The sequence below is a fragment of the Calidris pugnax genome, unplaced genomic scaffold (genome assembly GCF_001431845.1).
Source record: "Calidris pugnax isolate Ruff unplaced genomic scaffold, ASM143184v1 scaffold95, whole genome shotgun sequence".
Lineage (NCBI taxonomy): Eukaryota > Metazoa > Chordata > Aves > Charadriiformes > Scolopacidae > Calidris > Calidris pugnax.
The window spans coordinates 8,230,514-8,251,775 of NW_015090885.1; the positions used below are offsets into that span (position 1 = coordinate 8,230,514).

At 38.2% G+C, this 21,262-nt stretch overlaps 1 long non-coding RNA gene across 2 annotated transcripts in view; it reads left to right on the forward strand.

Moving 5' to 3' along the window:
* LOC106891007 overlaps positions 1–21,262 on the forward strand; it is a 349,761-nt gene that overhangs the window by 169,733 nt on the left and 158,766 nt on the right. For both annotated transcript variants that reach the window (XR_001412611.1, XR_001412610.1), the window contains exon 2: positions 19,040–19,165. This is a non-coding gene — a long non-coding RNA (uncharacterized LOC106891007). The remainder of the gene's footprint in view (positions 1–19,039; positions 19,166–21,262) is intronic.

The following is a 21,262-nucleotide window of genomic DNA, read 5'->3' on the forward strand; positions in this document are numbered from 1 at the left end:
ATATCTAGAAAATAACAACATGATGTTTTCATTTCCTCAGTACTTCAGTTAAATTTGTTCCAGGTCTCTATCTTGCAGGCTTATATAGAGATAGGACTAGAAGCAAGCCACTTTTGCAGGGAAAGAATTAAGGATAAATTATTTCTATCTATGTTACTCCCAGACAGGAGTTGAGCTACAAAAGCTCACGGATTTCCCTTTGGGAATGGGTTCATTCCAGCAAATGCAACCTGAGCCACAGAGTAAGGAAGAAGACAGAATCCCTCTGGAACTGTGTGTTGGGAAAACATCTAATATCGGCAAATGAGCTGGGTAGAGGGGGAGAGGTACCTTTCAGTGTTAATAATAATGTAACACTTGTAATTTGAGTTGTCTATTCTGGATGTTGTTGATAGCTGCATTAGTAGTTTACCTGAATCTGGCTTTAAGTAGAGATAGTTTTGAGGTAAACATTAGTAGCGAATTGTTCCTCACCCAATTACAGAGTTTATCATTTTTGGGGAAAAAACAACCAGAAACAAACACACAAAACTCAATTCACCAGCTGCAGAGTTGACCTTATGCTTTTCTTAATAGTTAATATTTGTCTCCTTTTGCAAAATGTGACAGCTTCAACAGAGAAAGCAAAGTGACTGGCCAGTTTTTTAGTAATACTCAGCCAGGATGTGAAAGAGCCAGTTGAAGGGGCTGCTACAGTGTCTATCAAAGGTTAGAGGGGTGATTCATGTCAACCCTTCTCTTGTGAGCCAGAGGATTAGAAAAGACAAGGATTCTCCCTGGCTATATTTTTGCATTGAAATCTGACAAGTCTTGGAAACCTGGACAAAAGAAGACTTGTCCTCTGTGGTGCAGACCCTCCAACTGTTGTCAGCAGAGAATTTCCCAAGCCTCTCACAGGGCTGAGACAGAGTCCTTCATCAGGACAGTGGAGAAGGCACCTTGGATCCCTTAAGGGGATGTGCACTGGAGAGCAGTAGTCTAAAGAAGGAGGGGAGGTAGTGCTGTCTGGTTTCTGGGTACGTAGACCTATGCTTATCTTAGACCCTGGGAACTGAATCTTTACAGTGACTCTTCTGAAGGCACAGGAATCCTCTCTGTACAAAATTCTCTTTTGATTTTAATTTTATCTTAATTAAATGCATCCTAGACGCATTTAGTCAGAGACATGATTCTTTGTACTTCATCTAATAGTTCCTTCAGGAATGTGAAGAAGAAAATGAGCACAATGGGTGTAGCATTGTAATCACTTTGTGCTTAGAGTGTCTCCTCTGAATATTCCCTGGACCTAACTACTATGTGGCCCTGAACTGCAAAAATCTCAAGCCAGAAAGGACCCATAAGAATCATTAAGTCCAACTCCCTGCTTTTTGCAGGACTACCTAAAACTTACCCGTATGACTAAGAACATCATCCAGTTGCTACATGAACTCTGACAGGCTTGGTGCTATTACCACTTCCCTGGCGAGCCTGTTCCAGTAACCAACCACCCTCTCAGTGAAGAACTTTATTCTAATGTCCAAAAGACTCTTACATCTTGAATACAGCTATTTTACATGACAATTCCAATTGAGAGGTTCAGTGATGTTCCTACCTAGCAGATAGGACTGTGTCTCTGAGTTATCTGCAAGACTGGTGGGTTGCCATGGGCTAGCAAACACAGAAAGCACTGGGTAAAACTTGAATGGTTCTGAAGATAACCAGTTTTCGTCTTCTACTGTTACAGAATCACAGAATGATCTGAGGTTGGAAGGGACCTCTGGAGATCATCTAGTCCAACCCCCCTGCCAAGCAGGTCCACCTAGAGCAGGTTGCAGAGGAACATGTCCAGGCGGGTTTTGAATGTCTCCAGAGAAGGAGACCCCACCACCTCTCTGGGCAGCCTGTTCCAGTGTTCTGCCACCCTCAAAGTGAAGAAGTTCCTCCTCATGTTTAGGTGGAACTTCTTATACTTAGGTTTGTGCCCATTTCCTCTTGTCCTGTCACTGGGCACCACTGAGAAAAGACCGGCCCTGTCCTCTTGACACCCATCCTTTAATATTTATAAGCATTGATCAGATCCCCCCTCAGTTATATACTGTTATATTTTTTAAACCTGTTTATCTTAATTTTTATTGTCTGATATCTCATTGTTTTTTCTTCCTTTTGGGGGCATTTTTCTTGCTTTGGTTGCAATTCAGATCTACAAAATGTTTTATTTCCTTGGATGTCTCGGTTAAGCTTCTGTTCCCTAACTCCCCATGCAGATCTTTATTTCTAAAAACAACTCTGTGGTTCTGTGTATATACTGAAGTCAGGCTTTCACACTTTCTTTTTCCTTAGTCGCCCTGCCAAATGTGGGGGCAGATGATCACAATCACAACTCTTATGCCGGAGGAGAGGAATGAGGAAAAGGGATGTTCAAGATTTTGTGGGAGAAGAAGGAAAAATAATGTGGAACAAATTTCTGAAAATATCTGAACCTTTATCCCATTCCCCCATTCCTGGTGCCTTATAATTATGTTGGGTTTTTGGTTTTTTTTTTTTTCCCTGGGAGGGGTCAGGAGGGAGAGCACTTTGATTTTCTTGAATTTTTTTCTGATTTTTGAAGAGCTGCTTAGGTTTTATGCCCTCCTTCCACTTGCAGGAAGAGGCTATGATGAATCTTTTGAAACAAGTGGAGCCAGTGTCACACGTGTCTTGCAGGGTGAGCCCATATTATTCATTATTTGGGAATGGTTCTGCCAGGGTTCCTCTCTCCTGTTTCTTTCTTACTTGTATCGTAATGCTAAATAACTGTCAAGGGCAAGAAGTACAGCTTCCAGTATCTGTTTAATATAGTCAGTAATCTGGTGTCCTTGGGTTCTAAGTAAGTTGACATAACTATTATTCACCCACTAAAAGGATTATAGAATTCCTTATGCATAAAATGTGCTGTCATTACAACTTCATTTTCTCCAAGAAAATGTTCCTGTGTAATACTCAGCCAGGTAGAATGGTTTCTTGGTGGCCTGTTTCTACATGCTTTAGTAAATATGTGCTTGATTATCCAACTTGTCTTAGGTTCTCCTTGGATACATTTTTTGTCATCTTTAGTGTGGCCCTTCTGGGTGTGAAGTTCCGTATTGATGTTCACAGAGACAATTTATTGTCCTTGATTTAAACTATTCTTAAAATTTCTTGTTGTTATAATTGTCATGAGCAGCTTAATACAATCAGCTTTTGTCTTGTGACTGGTATTCTCTTCTTTAGTACTGGACAAGCAGAAGTGAGTATGATCCCTTGTTTATGCTCCTGCACTTGTTCCTTTGGACTAAAGTGGGAAGAGGCTGTGGAAGCGTTACAGATAATCCTAGCAACCAGGAGACTTTGAGACAGGGCTTTTCTTAGCATTGGATTTAAGATGTCTTGTGAATTCATACTATGAAGGCTTACTGTGATTTGCCCAGGGCAAGTCTGGAAGCCTCAATATCAGATGCTACCAAATTGTGTTCTTTAGTATAGAATCAGTTCGGTTTCTGCTTGTTTATTAGTGTGTATGTACTAGCACGTTTTTCTGGATATGAGCTTTTTTTGCTATCTTTTTCCTTATATTTAAACTGGGAAGATTATTTGTATGAAACAGCTCTTGCTGTGAGGTGCAACTGTATGTATATGTAAACCTTTTGTCTTAATGAATCTTGCACAGTGTATTATAATTTGCTTGATTACACCCTTCTGTACACAATGTGCCCAATTTTTGCAACCAGGTGGCAGTTTGGAAATTGGACTAGTACTAATACTTAAAAAAATGTTGATATCAGCCTCGTGCAGATCTGGGATGGATTTCTGTGCAGAGCAGTTGCCTGGTATATCTTCTCACCTCAGTTTCACAAGCTGCTTCAGGGTGTGCTGTTCATTTTGAGACACAGATGTTTTCTCAGAGGGGCAGAAGTCACCACATTTGAACGTTAGGGACAACAGATGCTCACAGTCAAAATAGTTGTGAGTAGGCTGATCCAGGTATGATCCAGATCAGAGCCCCGCTGAGTCTGCTAACATGGGCACTTTCTATCCAAAATGTCATTGCAATCATGAACATGTGGCGTTCAAATACAGGAGTTGTGTAGCGGAGTAGTTATAGGCATTTACATAGAAACTTCACAGCTACTTGATAAGCACTATTCAAGTTCTGTTAGAAAAAAATTGCATTGTTTGCTACAGGACATGTTCCTCTCAGTGCTTCATTTGGCAAGGTGATGGCTGCATTCAGAAGGTCACTGCTCATTCAGCCACACAAGGAGGAAGTAACAATGCAGAAGTGAATGGGCAACCAGTGCTTTATCAAAATTACTTTTGGAGAGAAGAGGAAAGAATTTAGCTGGCTTTAAAATATATAGGTCAAAACAAACGGGTTTGTGAGTGAAAATGATGTAAAATAATGCAATCAGTACGTTATTCATTCTGTTGTCTTTTGTAATATTGTCTGCTGACACTAAATGATTTGAAAGTGTGTGAACTGATAGCTCAACACTGATCAGACTGCGAGAACCTAATATCCTTTGAATTTTATGAGTGCCTGTGCGGCTGCCTTAAATGTGAAGGTCCCATGGAAGTGTGGAATATGAAAATGATGACAGACTTTAGCCATATTTTTGTGCTATATAAGCACATAAAAAATGTCTAAGGGTGCTATAGAGGCCAGTGGCTCCCTGGAGCTGCCCTGGCTCTGAGCTGGCCCTGAGCTGCAGCAGCCAAACCCCCAACAGGGGAGATGCCCTTGGAGCCCATACAGAGTCCTCTGAAAGCTTAACTTCAACAACTATTTCTACAATAAATCCTACTAAAGAAGTGTTACGCGGCTACAGTATCTTAAGACTTGTTTCAAGTGGTGAGAGTAGAGACGTCCTTCACCCCCGACCTTCAGAGAGATCATGTTTCCCTTTCTTATTCTGTGCTATGCCTTAGTGTTGTGCTTGCTAGGCCTGGTGGGACAGCCATGTGTGGATGTACTGGCTCCTTAATCTGGTTGATTTCAAGGGGCAGAATTCTCTGAAATGATGGGTAGAACATTTTTTCTTACAAAGAGAATCTCACAGGTATGAAGTTACACACTCAAGATCACATGGTAGGTAGAGGGGAGGAAGAATCCCAGCCTCCACTCTTCCTCCTGCCTTGCCTAATGGGCACCCTGTCCCACAAACATAGCTTCCTCTTGCTAAGAGTAGAGTAAAAGGGTCATTCTGTTATTTAGCAGTGATGAAATAAATCCCATTTTCCATTTAGAAAATAATCAGATATCTCCGAAGTAGATCGGACTTATAGTGACTTGGTTCTGTTTACTTAAAATCGTGTACATAATGTGTTTGTGCAAATGGATACAGCACTGCGAATAACATAACTGTTCCTATGAAGAAACTTTCTCTCAAAAAGCTGCCATGGAGCTTTTAAGAACCTAGGAAATATTCATTAAAATAAGGTACCGCTGGTTCCTCTTGAAGTCACAAAAAACATTGTGAATTTACAAATTTTATGTCAAAAAAAACCTATTGGAAAATACAACAAGATATTTTGATAGGCAGTCCCTAAAAACGGTGTCCCAAAAGGAGAGAATAAAACTAAAATGGTTAAGATGTTGTTAATTGTTATTTTTCCTGATATCCTTTCGCATTTAATCAATGCGAGTTTCTTCCTTTTTTTCCTTAGGGAGGGAAGAAGGTGTGGGAAACAGATTTACTGGGCTGAGACCATATTTCTGCTGTTAGTTGCTCTGCAGCTTCATCCAGAAGAGCTTATTCCTGTTTTTCACCCCCTCAGGGCTGACTGCCTCAGGAAGTGCTTTAGATAGGAACCGTGATCCCTAGCTGAATTATGGCTGCTGCTAACAGTTTGCCCACAGATCAGCTTTGTTCAGGACTTCGGGTTCACTTTTTAAAGACATCTTTTATAATAGAAAGAAAGGTATTATAAAAAGCTAATATATGCTTAAGGCTGAGGTAGAAGTCTTTTTCAGTAGTTAGAAGTTAGTATGTAGTTAAATTTGCCTGCTTGTGTGGAAAATTTTGATTACAAGATTTCTATATTTTAATACATTTTATACCCATTCAGCAAAATAAGATAGAAATGTAAAAGACATCTCAGTGACTTGGGTAATTGCATGACAATCCCCAAAACAGTCTTTAGTGGAAAAAAAAAAGTCAACAATGTAATTTTTAATATCAAGGTAAAATTACTTTTCACAGTAGCAGCTATCTGTAAAATGTTTCCATTTGCATTTTGTGACTGTGTTTTCCCTGTACAAGAGATCAGAGAGATCAAAATTTAATTTTATTTTTTTTTAAAGGATAAAGAATATTACTTTTATCTCTTTCCATGTTGGGTGCTATGCTTTACTTTCATGTAGACAAGCGCCTTTTTTAACATCTAATCTAGTGTCTCCTTAAATTTACAGCATCATAGCCAGAAGCATAATTTGGTCCCCTATCAACAACAAAAGGTTTTGGGGCTCTTGAAATGTTTTTGTTCTAAAATGATCTTTAGACTGCTGGAGCTCTAATAAATTGTCTCTTTTTTCACATCTTTCCTTCCACATTGTCTTTGGACTCTGAAAAATGTTAGTTAGAATTAATATAGTCCAACATAAATTACTTCTGAAAAATGATATTTGTCTAAGTTTACAAAAGAGCAAGCACCTGCTAGCTCAGGCTAGAGTTACGTGCTGACAAAAAACATAAATGTTGAGTAGATAAAAAATAGTTTGCCACTGACAAAACACATCATAATCTGTCCCCCTGATCTTTGAAACCAGTGCAATGAAATCTAAACATACTAATGATACATACATTTCATTACCTTTGATCCATGTGTCTGTGTGCAATTATCTTAATTGATGAAAATTTGTATCTTAGGAAAGTTGAATTGCTTGGCTTTTAAAATTATAAACGTTATCTTTCATTCTGCAGGAAGTAGTTTAATAAGTTGTTCAGGACTGCTCGGTCAGAATTTTGTTTCCTCAGTGCAACACTTTACTGGCACATCCAAATAAACGCAGCAGCACTTCTCTCCTCGTGTTGTGAAACTTCAAAAATATTTCATTTCAACACCAGTTCATATAAAATGGAATCACAACTGAATCTCTTCAAACTTTTGGAAAATACTTTTCCAAAACAGCTGCTTCAAAACAATTGCAGTCTCTGACTGCAGATTCTGACAGGTGTCAAAAAAACCCCAAACACGTGTGTGGAGGCAATGCTGGAATTTATTCTACTATTCTGCACTGAAACATTTCAGACATCCAGCAGAATAATTTAATCTCTTTGCATAAATAATATATTATAAATTTACATTGGGGTATATATAACAAAGCAGTACGCTAAGCATTTTAATATAATTGAAATACATTTGATCAGAATAAAAAATGTTTTTTCTGTCTTGAAAATAAATGTGTATTCCATTGTCTCCAAATGGGAAAGAATTTTTAGGGCCCCATTCCTTAATTCTTCAGGGAATTCCTCCACGTTGAAAAGCAGAATTTGAAGTCAAGCTATTTCAGAGTTGGTCAGGTAGGAACTCCACTTTATGGTGTAGTTTGGGGGTCTGGGGATGAACACTAACTCTGTCATGGAATTAATCTGTGAAATGTAGGGTAGGAGGAGAAAATGATTGATGCCAAGCATTTTGTGCACAAAGCTTTCCAGGAGTTGAAGTTTCTGAATAGTAGCAGCAAAATTAGTACCAAATACAGCATCAGCAACCAAATGGTGCAGATTCTTATTCCATATAGGGTGCTACTGGGATGGAGCGATTGGTCGGCTTTTTGTTTTAAATGAGTGCATAGAAGAGTCTTATTTAGAGCTCACTGAAATCAAGCAAATCATGATCCATGTGGTTTTCATTGTGGATGAGATGTAATGTTTAACTGCATTGCAGGTTCCTTATTGTTTTGCTCAAGAGATCACATAAACTCCTTAAAAACAAACACTTTCAAAAGGTAGATGCAATGAAAAAAAATTTACAAGAAAATCTTGGGCCACTTACACAAACTGAGAAAGGCTTTGCAATATTTGTAAAATTCACAAGTGGAGCTACTAACATAAGATGGATTAGATTCTAGAAGGTCTTGCTGATCTCTAGCAGCTCTTTTTAATTTTCTTAGGGATTGTAAGTATGAATGGTTTTTAAACAGCCAGGTCCGAAGTGTTGACTTTGTCACACTATACACCATGGGGACAGGATCAAGTCTATCCTGCACTCAGCACCCAGCACCTTCTGCTAGACCTTATGCTGCTAATGGCATCAAAACTCTGTCTGTAAGGTCTGGGTTCATATTCTTCGAAGGGATGATGGTATGGAGGCAAAGCAGAAAATGTTCTTCTTGTACAGGGTACTAGTATGAAGAGGTCTTTCTATTCTACCTCTGCCTCCCCACTAATTCCTAAAAAAAATGTCTGTGTGTAGTCTCCATTGTGTCCTTGCCACTGCCCACCTCCCACACCCCAACTGGATTGCTGCTGAAAGCCCTCTTTTTCTTTTTCTTTTTTTTTAAGTAGAACATCAGTGGTGTCTTCTTCCTAGGTCTGATGACTTTTCTGACAAGACTGGGTTTTACCGAGAAGTGACTGAAATGTGTCACACAATTATATTCAAGTCCTCAGAGGATTTTTCTTTTCTCTCTCTTTTTTTTTTTTAAGCTGCAGACTATCATGTGGATTAAGATGAACCCATATGGAGTCTGTAGAGCTGAGGAAGTAGAGGGAAAGGCAGCCTGGAAATATGACACAAATCTGATGTGGGGAGTCAGGAATTTCTCTAGATTCTCTCCTAAAGCTGGCAATGATGATATCTTCACTGGCTACTGTTAATTTTGGGTTTTTGTTTTAGCTTGTTTGTGGTTTTTTTTCCCCTTTGAACATTAGCATTTGACTCATAAACAGAATGAAGGCACTACCCTACTTCACATAGAGCACTGAAAACTGGGGCAGGGGGGCAGTGGCTTGTTTCACTTTTGACTGAACTTAATTTCTAGAAACTAAAAAGGGAAAGGCTGTACATCTGGTAACTGGCTGCTCCTGCCAAGTAAGCACAAACATATTTAATTCCTTTATTTTAAGATGTATTCCTCATGTCACTTCTAGGACAAGAATTATAATTAAAAACCAAAACAAACAAACAAAAAAGACTCCATATGACTACATTCCTAATCTGGAACTCAGAAAAATAAATTCCTGCCTAAGTGTCATTACACGATTATTACATCTGCAATTGCAATGTAATTTATTTACATCAGTATTACAATGTGATACTGATCTATAAAAAATATTCTGTGACTATTAAATAGATATTTTTTTTAAACTACGTGCCTGTCAATTACTCTAGGTTAATGTCCACAACTGATCATAGGTCACTAGTTGTCATAGGTCACTATTTGTGCCCCTAGATAACATCTTCTAACTTTTTATACTCAAGCCGCCACAGCTTTTTGACCTCTGTGTGTGTGTGTATCATGTGTACAAGAGAGAGAGGATGGAGGGGAGGTGGGAAATGTATTCATAAACTTACTCTAAAAGGTGACCAGCTCTGACTCTGTCAAGCCAAGACAGGAAAACCATTTATTCTCTTAATTGTGTGCATTGGTCTTTAATTTGTGGTAATACTTAACATCTGTTGTAACTGCTCCGTCCATATTTATGGTGCATTTGGCTTTCTGCAGTGTGAAAAAGGGAATTTTTCAGCTTCTGAGGATAAAATCACCTGTGTTTTTCACATATTTCATCCCTCATTAGCCTTATATATAATTCAGCAAGCCCAAGGCAGTTTCTAAATGAATGCTACATACTATGACCAATCATGATCTTTCAATAAATAGGTCCTGCTGGCTTTTATGCAAGTTTTTTTCTTACGTATCCTTTTTTCTTTTGACAAATGTGCTTTCCATCCAGCAACAGCATGCAGAAAAATACCCCGACTTCTGTATATAGAAATATTTCATTTGTGATCCATGTGTGCTCTTTGTCTTGCCTGGAAAATACAGGTTTTGAGTTGGACTTGGGAGAAATTAGTAATTTGCTTTGCTTTACTAATCCTGAATTTCATTTTTTACTGGCTAGAGGAATATGTGCCCTGGATCTCAGCTTGTATGTTACCCTATTTTGAAAGATTTACTTGTGAGTAAGAATATGTCTTTTAATACCCTATTTCATCAATGTGGAAGTCTGTTTTGAAATAATAATTTTAAAAAGGTTTTTCCAATGCTTTTGTAATAATGGGGTAGATATTTATTTGAACTATAGTGTGTATCTGTATGCGAGAATCTTCAGGTGTAGCCAGAAATCAGTGGGTAAGTCAGTCCCTCCTTTACACAGGCACTAACAGTACAGTTTCCTCTATTTACATTAGACACTGTGTCAGAAACCTCTGGATCCAGAAATACAGCAGATATATTGTTACAAACACAGTGATGCAACTTCAGCAACAAGATCACGGACCGGTGTCATTTAGTAATGAAGGCTGATGGGATTTAGGGGACACGGAGAAACAGCTAAACTGCCGTGGAGCGTTTGTGCCAGTGCTGACACTCAGGCTGGCCACCCCAGCCCTCGCGGCTGCACCTGGCTTTGAGGAACTCCTGCCTCTCTGCTCCTACTTCAGTCATGGAGCACAAAGGTCCATGGGTGGACTAACTAATCTGTTCCATTTTTAATTCCCATTTCTTTCAGTCATAAATGTGCACATCAGCATCACGTGGTGACAGCTGATATTTCCTAGGTGTAGGCGATCTTCTGAAATGAATGATTTTGAGGAAGTGAGTAATTGTAAATTATTAATCCTTGCATAGCATGGAGTAAACACCTAATTTTATCTGACTAGTATTCTGCAATTTTTCTCTCCTTTTGGCTGCTTCCACGTGACCCCTTTAGCTGTAATGAGAGTTACATTTATGTGCAGGAGAGAGAGACGACAATGCAAACAGTCGAAGCATAATAGTCCTGTGAAGCTGCAGGGTTTCACTCTTGACAATCCCAGTGGAAGCATTAGAGTAATCTCTTGGGTACTTGTGGAGGAAGGATTGCCTTAATGGCTGCAAATGTGCCATGAATATATTAGTAAATCATATGTGGAATTCTCTTCTGATTCACTCCCCCATCCCTCTCTTGCTCCCCTGCATTGCAAGGTAACAGCAAGTCCTTTAGCATGGAAAATTTAGTATTTCATTCCACCAAAACAGTTTGCCTGTTTGTTTTCTCAGCAAGCATAATGGCCCAGGCAATTTGAAGGATGCTACAATATTGCTTACCTATATTTCTCGATTTATTAATCTTTAAAACAACAAAAAAAGACCCACTTTCAAACACATCAAGACATAAAAATTAAGCAAAACCAATTAGGACTTGTTTGTCCATGATAGTCTAAGATAGTCTGTACAAGTGCTACTGTCCATGCAGACAAGTACTTCTGGATGTAATCTTTATTCATATGCTAGGCTAATGCCATGCCTTGTCCTATCTCTTATAATAATGTCAGGTGCCTTTGGGTTTTGATTCCTCAATTTATAGTGGTAGTATGACCAGGAATTTGCAAAAATTGTAAAAAAAAAATTGACAGAACAGGTACATTGCTGTGTTTTGACAAGATTTAGAGGAACGGGAAGGCATAACAGGGTACATACTCAAAAGGTACTTGTGCACCTTTCTTCGCTCCTTTCTGGGAACAATGCATGCATTTTTGATATTTTCTTGTTGTTTTCCCAAAGCTTAACTACAGACAGACAGAGGAATGCTCAACAGAACTGCTAAATGTGCAAATGTCAGGTCTATGTGGCACTACCATGCCATCTCCATTTCTTTGGACAGGCATTTGAGGCTGCCCTTGCACCCTTGCATTTCTGAAGTGCTGAAAAGGACAGCTGTCCCGGTCACTGCCTCACTTGAGTGAAAGGGAAGTGCATCCTTTTGTACTATGCTTACACTCCTAGGCTCTCTCATATCTGTGGAAGAGTTAGGTAAATTGTGGTCTTTAATATTCTTTTAAGCGTAGCCAGTCTAAAGGTCAGTCTAACTGCAGAAAGTAAATACATGTAGTGAGAATGTATGTGTCTAATAATAAAGTAACGAAGAATTTGGAAGGATTTTTGCCTGTACTAGGTAAGCACACAAATTATTGAGGAAAAGTAAAGCAAGTGGGGTGAGGGGATTAAAAAAATTGACTGAGAATTATTACAACATTTGCATTTGCTCCCAAAGAGGAATTAATTCTAGCTTTAGAAGAAATATTTTTAACTTGGTTTCTAAGGAGGTTAGTTCTGTATGAATGTGCTGTCTTTGTCCATCTATCTGCTAGTCCTTGTATGTTCCCAGTACATGTTGAACCTGTTGACAGATTTCCACTTCAATAGAAAGCAGAGGTTTAGAGAGTATGAAATTTCATAGATGTTAGTGCTGGATAGAGGCCACTTAATGTTTGTATAGTTCAACACTTGTGGAAAACTTCCCCCATACAATATAGAGCACACTGAAAGTATAGCAGGTTCTGGGATATAGGACTTCAAAGGGACCAGAGGGTACTGTGTTGCAGAGGTCCTGGGAAGTGACTTGCTTGCCTTCTATGATGGCATTACAGCCTTGGTGGCACGGGAAGAGCAACTGATGTCAACTACCTGGACTTGTCAAAGCATTTGATGCTGTCCCGCACGTCATACTTGTCTCTAGATTGAAGAGACATGAATTTGACAGATGGACCACCCGGTGGATAAGGAATTGACTGGATGGCCGCACTCAAAGAGTTACAGCCAATGACGAGATGTCCAAGTGGCGACCAGTAATGAGCGGTGTTCCTCAGGGGCTGGTTGCTGTTTAACATCTTTGTTGGAGACTTGGACAGTGGGATTGAGTGCACCCTCAGCAAGTTTGCTGATGACACCAAGTGGTGTGGCACGGTCGACGTGCTGGAGGGAAAGGAGGCCATCCAGAGGGACATAGACAGGCTTGAGAGGTTGGCCCATGCAAACCTCAGGAATTTCAACCAGGCCAAGTGCAAGGTCCTACACCTGGGACATGGCAATCCAAAGCACAAATACAGTCTGAGGAGAAGAACAGATTGAGAGTAGCCCTGAGGAGGAGGACTTGAGGGTGTTGGTTTCTTCTTCTAGGATATTATCTATGATCATCCTGGAAAACAGCCTCAGTGTAACCAATGTTACCCTTCTCCTGCTGCAGCTCACAGCCTTCTCCAGAATGCTTTTTTCTAAAGAAAGCAACATCATGCCTTTCGAAACATGTACTTTTTTGGGGCTCTTGAATTAGCTAGTTGCCTGCCTGCACAATATATGTCCACTGTATTTGTCTGATCTGGAAGACACTGCTTATCTGCGTCTGTGGTTAAAATGTAGTTAAGCAGTAGCAGAAATGTAAAGTTTATTGTGTAATTTGGGGATTGAATTCATAGAAATGAAAGGCTGGTAATGCGTAATGTATTTATTTCCATAGCAAATATATATCTGATAAGAGGATGCCAGAAAGGAAAGTGGAGCAACAAAAATGAAAAATTGCCACTTAATACAATGATTTGTCACCTGTTGACAGTTGTGCCTGTTGGCAGAAAAGTTCATTATGAATGATAAGTTGAGGGCTCGAAGTAGGACAGATAGAAGCCTTGAAGATTTGTCCTTGAAGGCTGGTGATGTACAGCATGGCTTCTTTCTTGCTGTAATGGAGGTTAGTGTAGTTTAATATGACTGTTAGTCTATTTTAAGATATCTCCAATGAAAAGAATTACAGAATGAAGGATGTTCATAATAAAATGCTATTGTGACAATACTGGGAAAGTACAATGCTCTGTAAATATTTTCACAAATAAGTGAAGAAAGGGATTTAAATGCTGAGAACTAACAAAAATCAGAGTACGTGATATTGTAAGCCTAATTTTCATAATGATGACTTGAGAACAAAATTTTTATATCAATTGAAATCATCATAATCCTAAAAGATCATAAGAAAAATGCAGAGCAGACCATGGAGTTCATGGAATCATTCAACCAGTACAGAATTTTGCATCATGCACTCAAGAATAACGCATTTCTATTGTCATATCCCAAACAGTGGTTTCTGTTACTTCCAAATCCTTTGTTTTCTTCATATATTTTCAGTAGAAGTCTTGTATGTGTAATGTAGAATACACAATAGCAGGGCAGATTACATGCTTTTTTCATGCTCCCTACTGTGATGAAAGGTGAAGCTATAACATCTGCCTCCTTCCCACTCCCATTCAAACAGATAAAGTTTTTTGTACATGGGACAAGCCATAATTTTTTCTACACCATTAAGTGTAGAAAAGTACTTGGCTTAACTGCCAAGTAAACAACCATTTGACCCTTCATACGCTTTTTCTTCAGCAGAAATGAAACTTTGAAGAATGTGATAACTTCGATAATCTAATTTAAAAGGCATTTTAAATCCAAAAGAAACAGAGTAACTCAGTTAGTGTGGGAATCTCTACTGCTTTACTTCACCTTTCTGTTTAGTTACCGTGTCACCAGAGTATATCACTTCAACTGTTATCTTCCACTGTCCTTGCCCAGTTGTCCTCCTGGATTGCCTGACCTTGAGTAGCTGTGCTTTTTCCCTCCTAAGTTTGTAAGGACGCTTTCTTTAGCACAGAATGACTGGAACAGAAGAACAGACTCTAGTCTACATAGTTGAAAGCCACTGGCTGCAGAAGTAGCTTAATGAGAAGTGCGTACAGCATTACTCAAGTCTGATATTCTGGTTCTGTAGGGTATCTGATGTTTCAGGCTACATCTTTAAAACTTATTCATCCTAATTTATTTCCTGTTGTTCAGCTTTGCTTCCTCTTGTGGGTGTTTCTATGCGGAAAAAGACTATCCAATAAAAGGGTAGTGTTGTCTTTGCTATTGGCATTAGACTCAGTTGTGCATGCCTAGTTATGAAATGTAGTGAAATTGCATGATAATGCCATATGCCTCCCACTCTATCTATCTGTCTGTCTATCTATCTACCTATCTATCTATCTATCTATCTATCTATCATCTATCTATCTATCTATCTATCTATCTATCTATCTATCTATCTATCAACAGGTTTCTCACATATATTCTTTCTGAATGCTGTAACTACACATAGATGGAACAGATGGAGTTTCTCTGCTTTTAATCAGGGAGTATATTTGCCTAGGAATAACATGCATTTGTTGTTTCCTAGTTTTTTTGAAGGAAGAAAGGAAATTTTATATGTTATTTATAGGGTTCTTTCTAAGTGAATGAAAACAAAAATTATCTGAGAATAACTGTTCAGAGAAGTATTTGATTAGAATATTTGGTAGAAAGAAGTAAGAAGGTGAAGGAGAAGATCCCACAGGGTTGTTCCACATTGTGAGTTTGACCTTCAGGTATAGAGGATATGGACAGAGACAGTAGGTCTGCCTCTCTTGTGTATCACTGCCATGTGTGCATGCTTTAGTCAAGCCATGTGATTATAATCACAGCATTTCGGTTTGGTTCTTTATCTAATCTCCAGATAACTGGTTGACTAATTGATTTACAGTAAGAAATGTAATTAGTTCTGATAATGGCTTTTTTTATTTTGTCCTGCTATGTGTCTTCTCATCATCTTATTTAGTAGTACACTGAGTTTTATTTCTAAGTATTTGTTAATATAGAATTTAAAGCATTTGTTCTTTTGACCTTGTGACATCTCACCACATCACAGGGACTATCAGGTTGATAGTTAATGACAATAACATCCTGTTTAAGTTGTAAAGCTTTTACTAACTGACGTCTTCCTTTAATTCTGTTTTACTATGATATGTTACTCTTTTATGCTTTTATATAGATTCAAGTAATTTGCAAGCCATCGCTTGTATAGTTATTTTTGATAGAACATTCTGATTGTTAGATTGTTAATAAAAGACTTGTATCTACTTCCCTGTTTTTATGTCAAATTCTATTTCATACAGCACATTATATATTGTACCACAAGTCCTAAGTAGCTCAAGTTACTATGGAAAAGATACCAGAGTATAAGAATATATAATGTAAATATATGTTGACTAAATTAATTTGGGAGACAGAAATGAAAGTGATATATTTTAAAGTTCTATATATTGTGGGGTGTCCATTTCAATGCTGATTTCAAGAAGATAGGCTATGGTTTAACCGAAAAGACTGAGAACAGAATATGCCTCCAAATGACCAGCTTGAAGGGGCGACTGACTGGAATGACCCACACATTACTGTGTCTTATGAACACTTCCATTGCTGATGTGCTGCATGGATATTCTATACGACAAAAAGGATTTATCTCCTAAAGGAAGGCAGTAGTATCTACTTCCAGTATCACAGATTCCTTGGGATTTGTAGGACAGCAAGGATCAATTTAGTCATTGCGCTTTCAGAGCTGTCGACCTTCTAGTTTTAAAATAGTCTTCCAAAATATGCCAAAAATTACACATTACAGTTTCCAGGTTTCAGACAAGTGATTTAGAACTGGGAGAGTTGTTGCAAATGGATTTATTTTCTCACTCACTTCCCATATTAATCAGTCTTTGTAGAGGAGCAAGTCCAAATGCCATTCCCAAAAGATATCTTCAGCCTGTCAGCTGCCATATTGTCACGGGACTGCGAGGACATTTGCACTGACTTTGCTGTAACTAAATTGCAGAAGGTCTGATAAGTGAGAGGAGTAAGCAAGTGACCTCTCCCAGGGTTCGTGTAAGAACAGGCAAGCACTGAAAGAGGAGAGCTCTGCCCAGCAAACTGATGGCAAAAACACTAATATCAACTAACGGCAATTGATGTCTCTGCTGGAGATAACAAAGAACCAGGAATGTATTAAACACCCACAAAGGGAGGAGAAAAACCCTAGTCCAACCACAACAATACCTCTGGGCAGTCTCCTTACTGCATTTTCCCTTCCCATAGTGTCTTGAAAACAACTATTAAGGGGCTAACAATAAGCAAATGCTATGCCTGCCAGATAATGTTACAGCAAAACCAAAAGAATTAATGTTTTTTATCACAAAGCTGAAATTGGGCATCTTGAAATTTTGATAGGCAGGCTTTCCAGTGAATCATCAGTGTTATCCATCTGCATCAGGAAGTGATATATCACTCCTGCTTAGAGAAGCTCCATGTAAAAGTGCCTCATTTCTTGTTCACAACTCACCATTGAGGTCAAGAAACCTTCCCTGTCCCATAGCAATGTTTTACCATTGATTTTAGCTTTCCTGTCATCATGGCACCTGGCTTAAAAAAGTATCTGCTGTTCTCTCTTTCAGTATTTCATGTCCTCTTAGAACCTTATGCTTTCCTGGTTTACATTTTTTAAAATCTTCTAGAACTGGCATGCCCTTTAGCTATAATAATTTTCTTTTTTTAATTGAAAGTCTGTGAGAATTGAAATGGTGAACTTAAAGACACTCTCATGAAAATCTCTTATCTCTTCTGAGGTAAAAGAGACTGTGAATGTGCTCATAATTACTTTTGTGGATATCTTTTTAATAGCTTTGGGGACATACACAAACATTTAATTACTAGGAAAGAAGGTAATACAATGAAGAATATCATACTAATAATGAAGCTTATAAATACATAGAACTCATTAATTGATAATTATGTTGAGAGATAAGCACAACTCAATTGATTTTGCTTTCAGCAAAGAGTTCATGCAGGTGTTTACTTAGGAAGAGATTGTGAGAAGTCCTACTAGATGATTGTGTGTCAATAATTTGCTTCTTGTCCTTGGTTCTAGAACAGTGTTGATTCAGTAGGGGTTTTTTGCTCCACTTTTCTTCCCAAGCATGTTGGTTTGTTTTTTTTTTCCTTTGCACATTAATACAAAAAATAAATTAGTACATTTAGGAGGAAAGAGCTTTAGAACTGACCTGTATAACCTGAGCAAAAGTCAAGGAAAAGCCAGATAGGCAGAAGAGCTCTCCACAGAGCAGTGCCCCAGTGGCTGGTTACATCGTGACCTGCTCAGCCCAAAGGCTGTTCCATGCCAGCCTTAGCACACACCAAGGAGTCACCTCGGCACCAGAAAGGCTTTGGCTGGCTTTTGTCACCCAGTAGAGATGTCTGACCATGGTGTGAGGGATAACCTGTCTGTCTTTGGGGCACCTGTCCCTGTGCCCTCAGATCCCTTCGTACTTGCCCCAAGTGTCATAAAGGCTACCTTACAAAAGTAGCTCACTAACACCTTCATGGTGGATAGTCTCTGGCCTCATGCACAAAGTCCTTTATCTCCCTAGAAAGTCACGTGTAAATGTCACATAGCTGTATTTTCATATTATATCAATTTGTACTTTCTTACCTGTTTTAGTAATAAATCAGTTGTTAACTACGCATTTAGAGTAAGTTACCTATGGGCATGGGGTACAGAAACCCTGTCCTCTGCTCCACACAACATTGAAGCATATAGGCAGGAAAATATGTTGATAGATCTGCTTCATTCAGCTGCAGAATAGAATCTCTTCTCCCTAATTTTGAACATTGCTAGGGGACAAGAAAGCTGTTTTTATTAAACACTATTTATACTATGATTTCTAACATAGTAATTTAATTTAAAGGAAACTGTCAAGTTTAATCTGTTCTCCAATATAAACCTGTAAAAACACATTTTTGTAAGCTTTCTGTGACTCACCCACCAGATTTAGTTTGTATGCTTTTAGAGATACTGTTTTATTTGTCAAATGGCAGATACCTTTTGTAAAAAATTCTTGTTTGAAATGCAATATTTAAATGGCTTGATTTTCCTTAAATTTAATTGAAAATAATTTTTATTTTCAAAAAGTGAATAGTTCACAGTACCATGTGCAGCCCAAATAAAGTATTTTTAATTGTACAGATGAGAAAATGCATTCCCAAAAGGAGTAGATGTGTGGAAGAATTGCAAGACTTCAGGGACACTTTACCCGGTACACTCTGTTCTTCCCAAGCTGTCTCTTAAACAAAAAAGACATCTGACATTACTGCAGAGAGATCACAAAAATCCCAGAAGTTCTGATTGCTATTTCTAAAATACAAGCTTGAAGATGAGTGCCCTATTTTCATATTTTCACTCTATTTTATTTTCAGGTAAAAGGTACTGAAATCTTACAGAAGAAAGCTGAATAAGGATTTAGGACTACTCCAAACTGGGATGAATTTGCTACAGGATGGGAAAGAACTGTTGCAAGGAAAAAAAGTCTGTCAAGCTGGTTGGTAAGTCTCAAGTTTATTCCATTTGTTTAGGAAAGAGAAAAGGAAAAGAAGAAAGGTCAAATGTAAGGAAGGACTTGAAACAAACAAATAGTAAACCAGGAAAGGGTAAAAGCAAACTTAATGGATTTGTGGCTTTACAACAAAACAGAAGCTAGGGGAGATTTTTGGTATCGGAATGCTTTGTCAGCTGAAGTCAGGCTGTGGCTCATCGATATAGGGAGTTTGGCCCCAGTTTCCAGGTGCCAAGTGACAGGTACTGCAACCACACAGAGCCAAAGCATTGATCAGCAATGAGCACCCTCTGTCGGTTCAGGTCTGTTCTAGGAATACACCAGGTGGTGTCTGACTTCCCACTATGAGCAATATACTGGTTGATAAAGTATCATGTGAAGAGGATACTTTGGTAGAAAGTCTGTCATGTTGCCTGCCATCACTGAGCTGGGTAAAAATTTTTACTGCTGCTATCTGGTATGTGCAAATCCAGTACTAACGATGGGGAATCACAGCTTTTAAGCACTCAGAAGCATTACAGCCTGACATGTGTCTGTGTAATGTACTGTAGACATGTAAATCAGTGTCATTAATTATTGCGGAAAACGTAAAAAACCTACCAGTTGTTAGTTTTCCAACAACAAAAATGCACATACAAAGAAAATACTCTTTCTGAGAAAGCATCGTGTGATATGCAAAATATTAACAATAATAAAATCATTAGGCAAGCTACCAGCTGTGAGCTGTTTCAAGTATCAATTCAACATGTCAATTACATTAATATGTACACTGACTAAAAATTTTGCCAGCAAAATGCAGTAGAACACTTTTTTTTTTTTTTTTTTTTTCATACTGGTTGATAAAGTATCATGTGAAGAGGATACTTTGGTAGAAAGTCTGTCATGTTGCCTGCCATCACTGAGCTGGGTAAAAATTTTTACTGCTGCTATCTGGTATGTGCAAATCCAGTACTAACGATGGGGAATCACAGCTTTTAAGCACTCAGAAGCATTACAGCCTGACATGTGTCTGTGTAATGTACTGTAGACATGTAAATCAGTGTCATTAATTATTGCGGAAAACGTAAAAAACCTACCAGTTGTTAGTTTTCCAACAACAAAAATGCACATACAAAGAAAATACTCTTTCTGAGAAAGCATCGTGTGATATGCAAAATATTAACAATAATAAAATCATTAGGCAAGCTACCAGCTGTGAGCTGTTTCAAGTATCAATTCAACATGTCAATTACATTAATATGTACACTGACTAAAAATTTTGCCAGAAAAAGGCAGTAGAACCCTTTTTTTTTTTTTTTTTTTTTCCTGTGGAAGATTAGGAAACAAAAGAATAATATGTGCTTTGAAGGATCAAATTATGTGGAGAGAATAGCATTTTGTGTGTATACACTTATTTTTGAGAAACTGTGTATTAGGTAACAAGTCTATAAATATAATCTTTGTGGATGAATTAAATTATTATGACAAATTTTATTCAGAGTATGAATTAACCATTTTGGAAGAAGGTAAGATAAGACTGGATTCTCAATTTCCTTATGTTTTCTGTAACTGTATTCCTCAAAAAAACAAGCAAATAAAAATCCCTAAGATAATAGGTCAGTGCTTGCTGCTGGGATCAGTAGCCTTGAGAAATGGTTGCAACTGTATAATCTGAGTGTTACCTCCCTGTGAAATACATGTAATTTATTAATTCAGGTGGTATTGAGGTTCTTACCTGGTAACATTTTATACTTTCTATATACCTGGACTGATTTTTGTGCTTTTGTACTTACCTGCAAAGAATTTATGAAACTGGAAGAAAATGCAGGTTTCAAGAAACAGTTTCTGGTGAAACACACCCATTTCCTGACCTGGAATGGAGGCACAGGTTCAGTGGTTAGGTGGTCACTGTTAGAAATTAATTTAGGACTCAAAGTTTTGTCAACATTTCAAATAGAAAGAGAATTTGATTGCAGCTGTAACAGAGCAAATTCCTAGTTTTAGGAACTTGGTCCCTTAAAGATGTAAATGTTCTCTGTGAAGCTTCCTTTTAAGTATGGGGATATTCTCCTAAATGTCCTGCAAAGTAGTACTAATCAAGTATCTT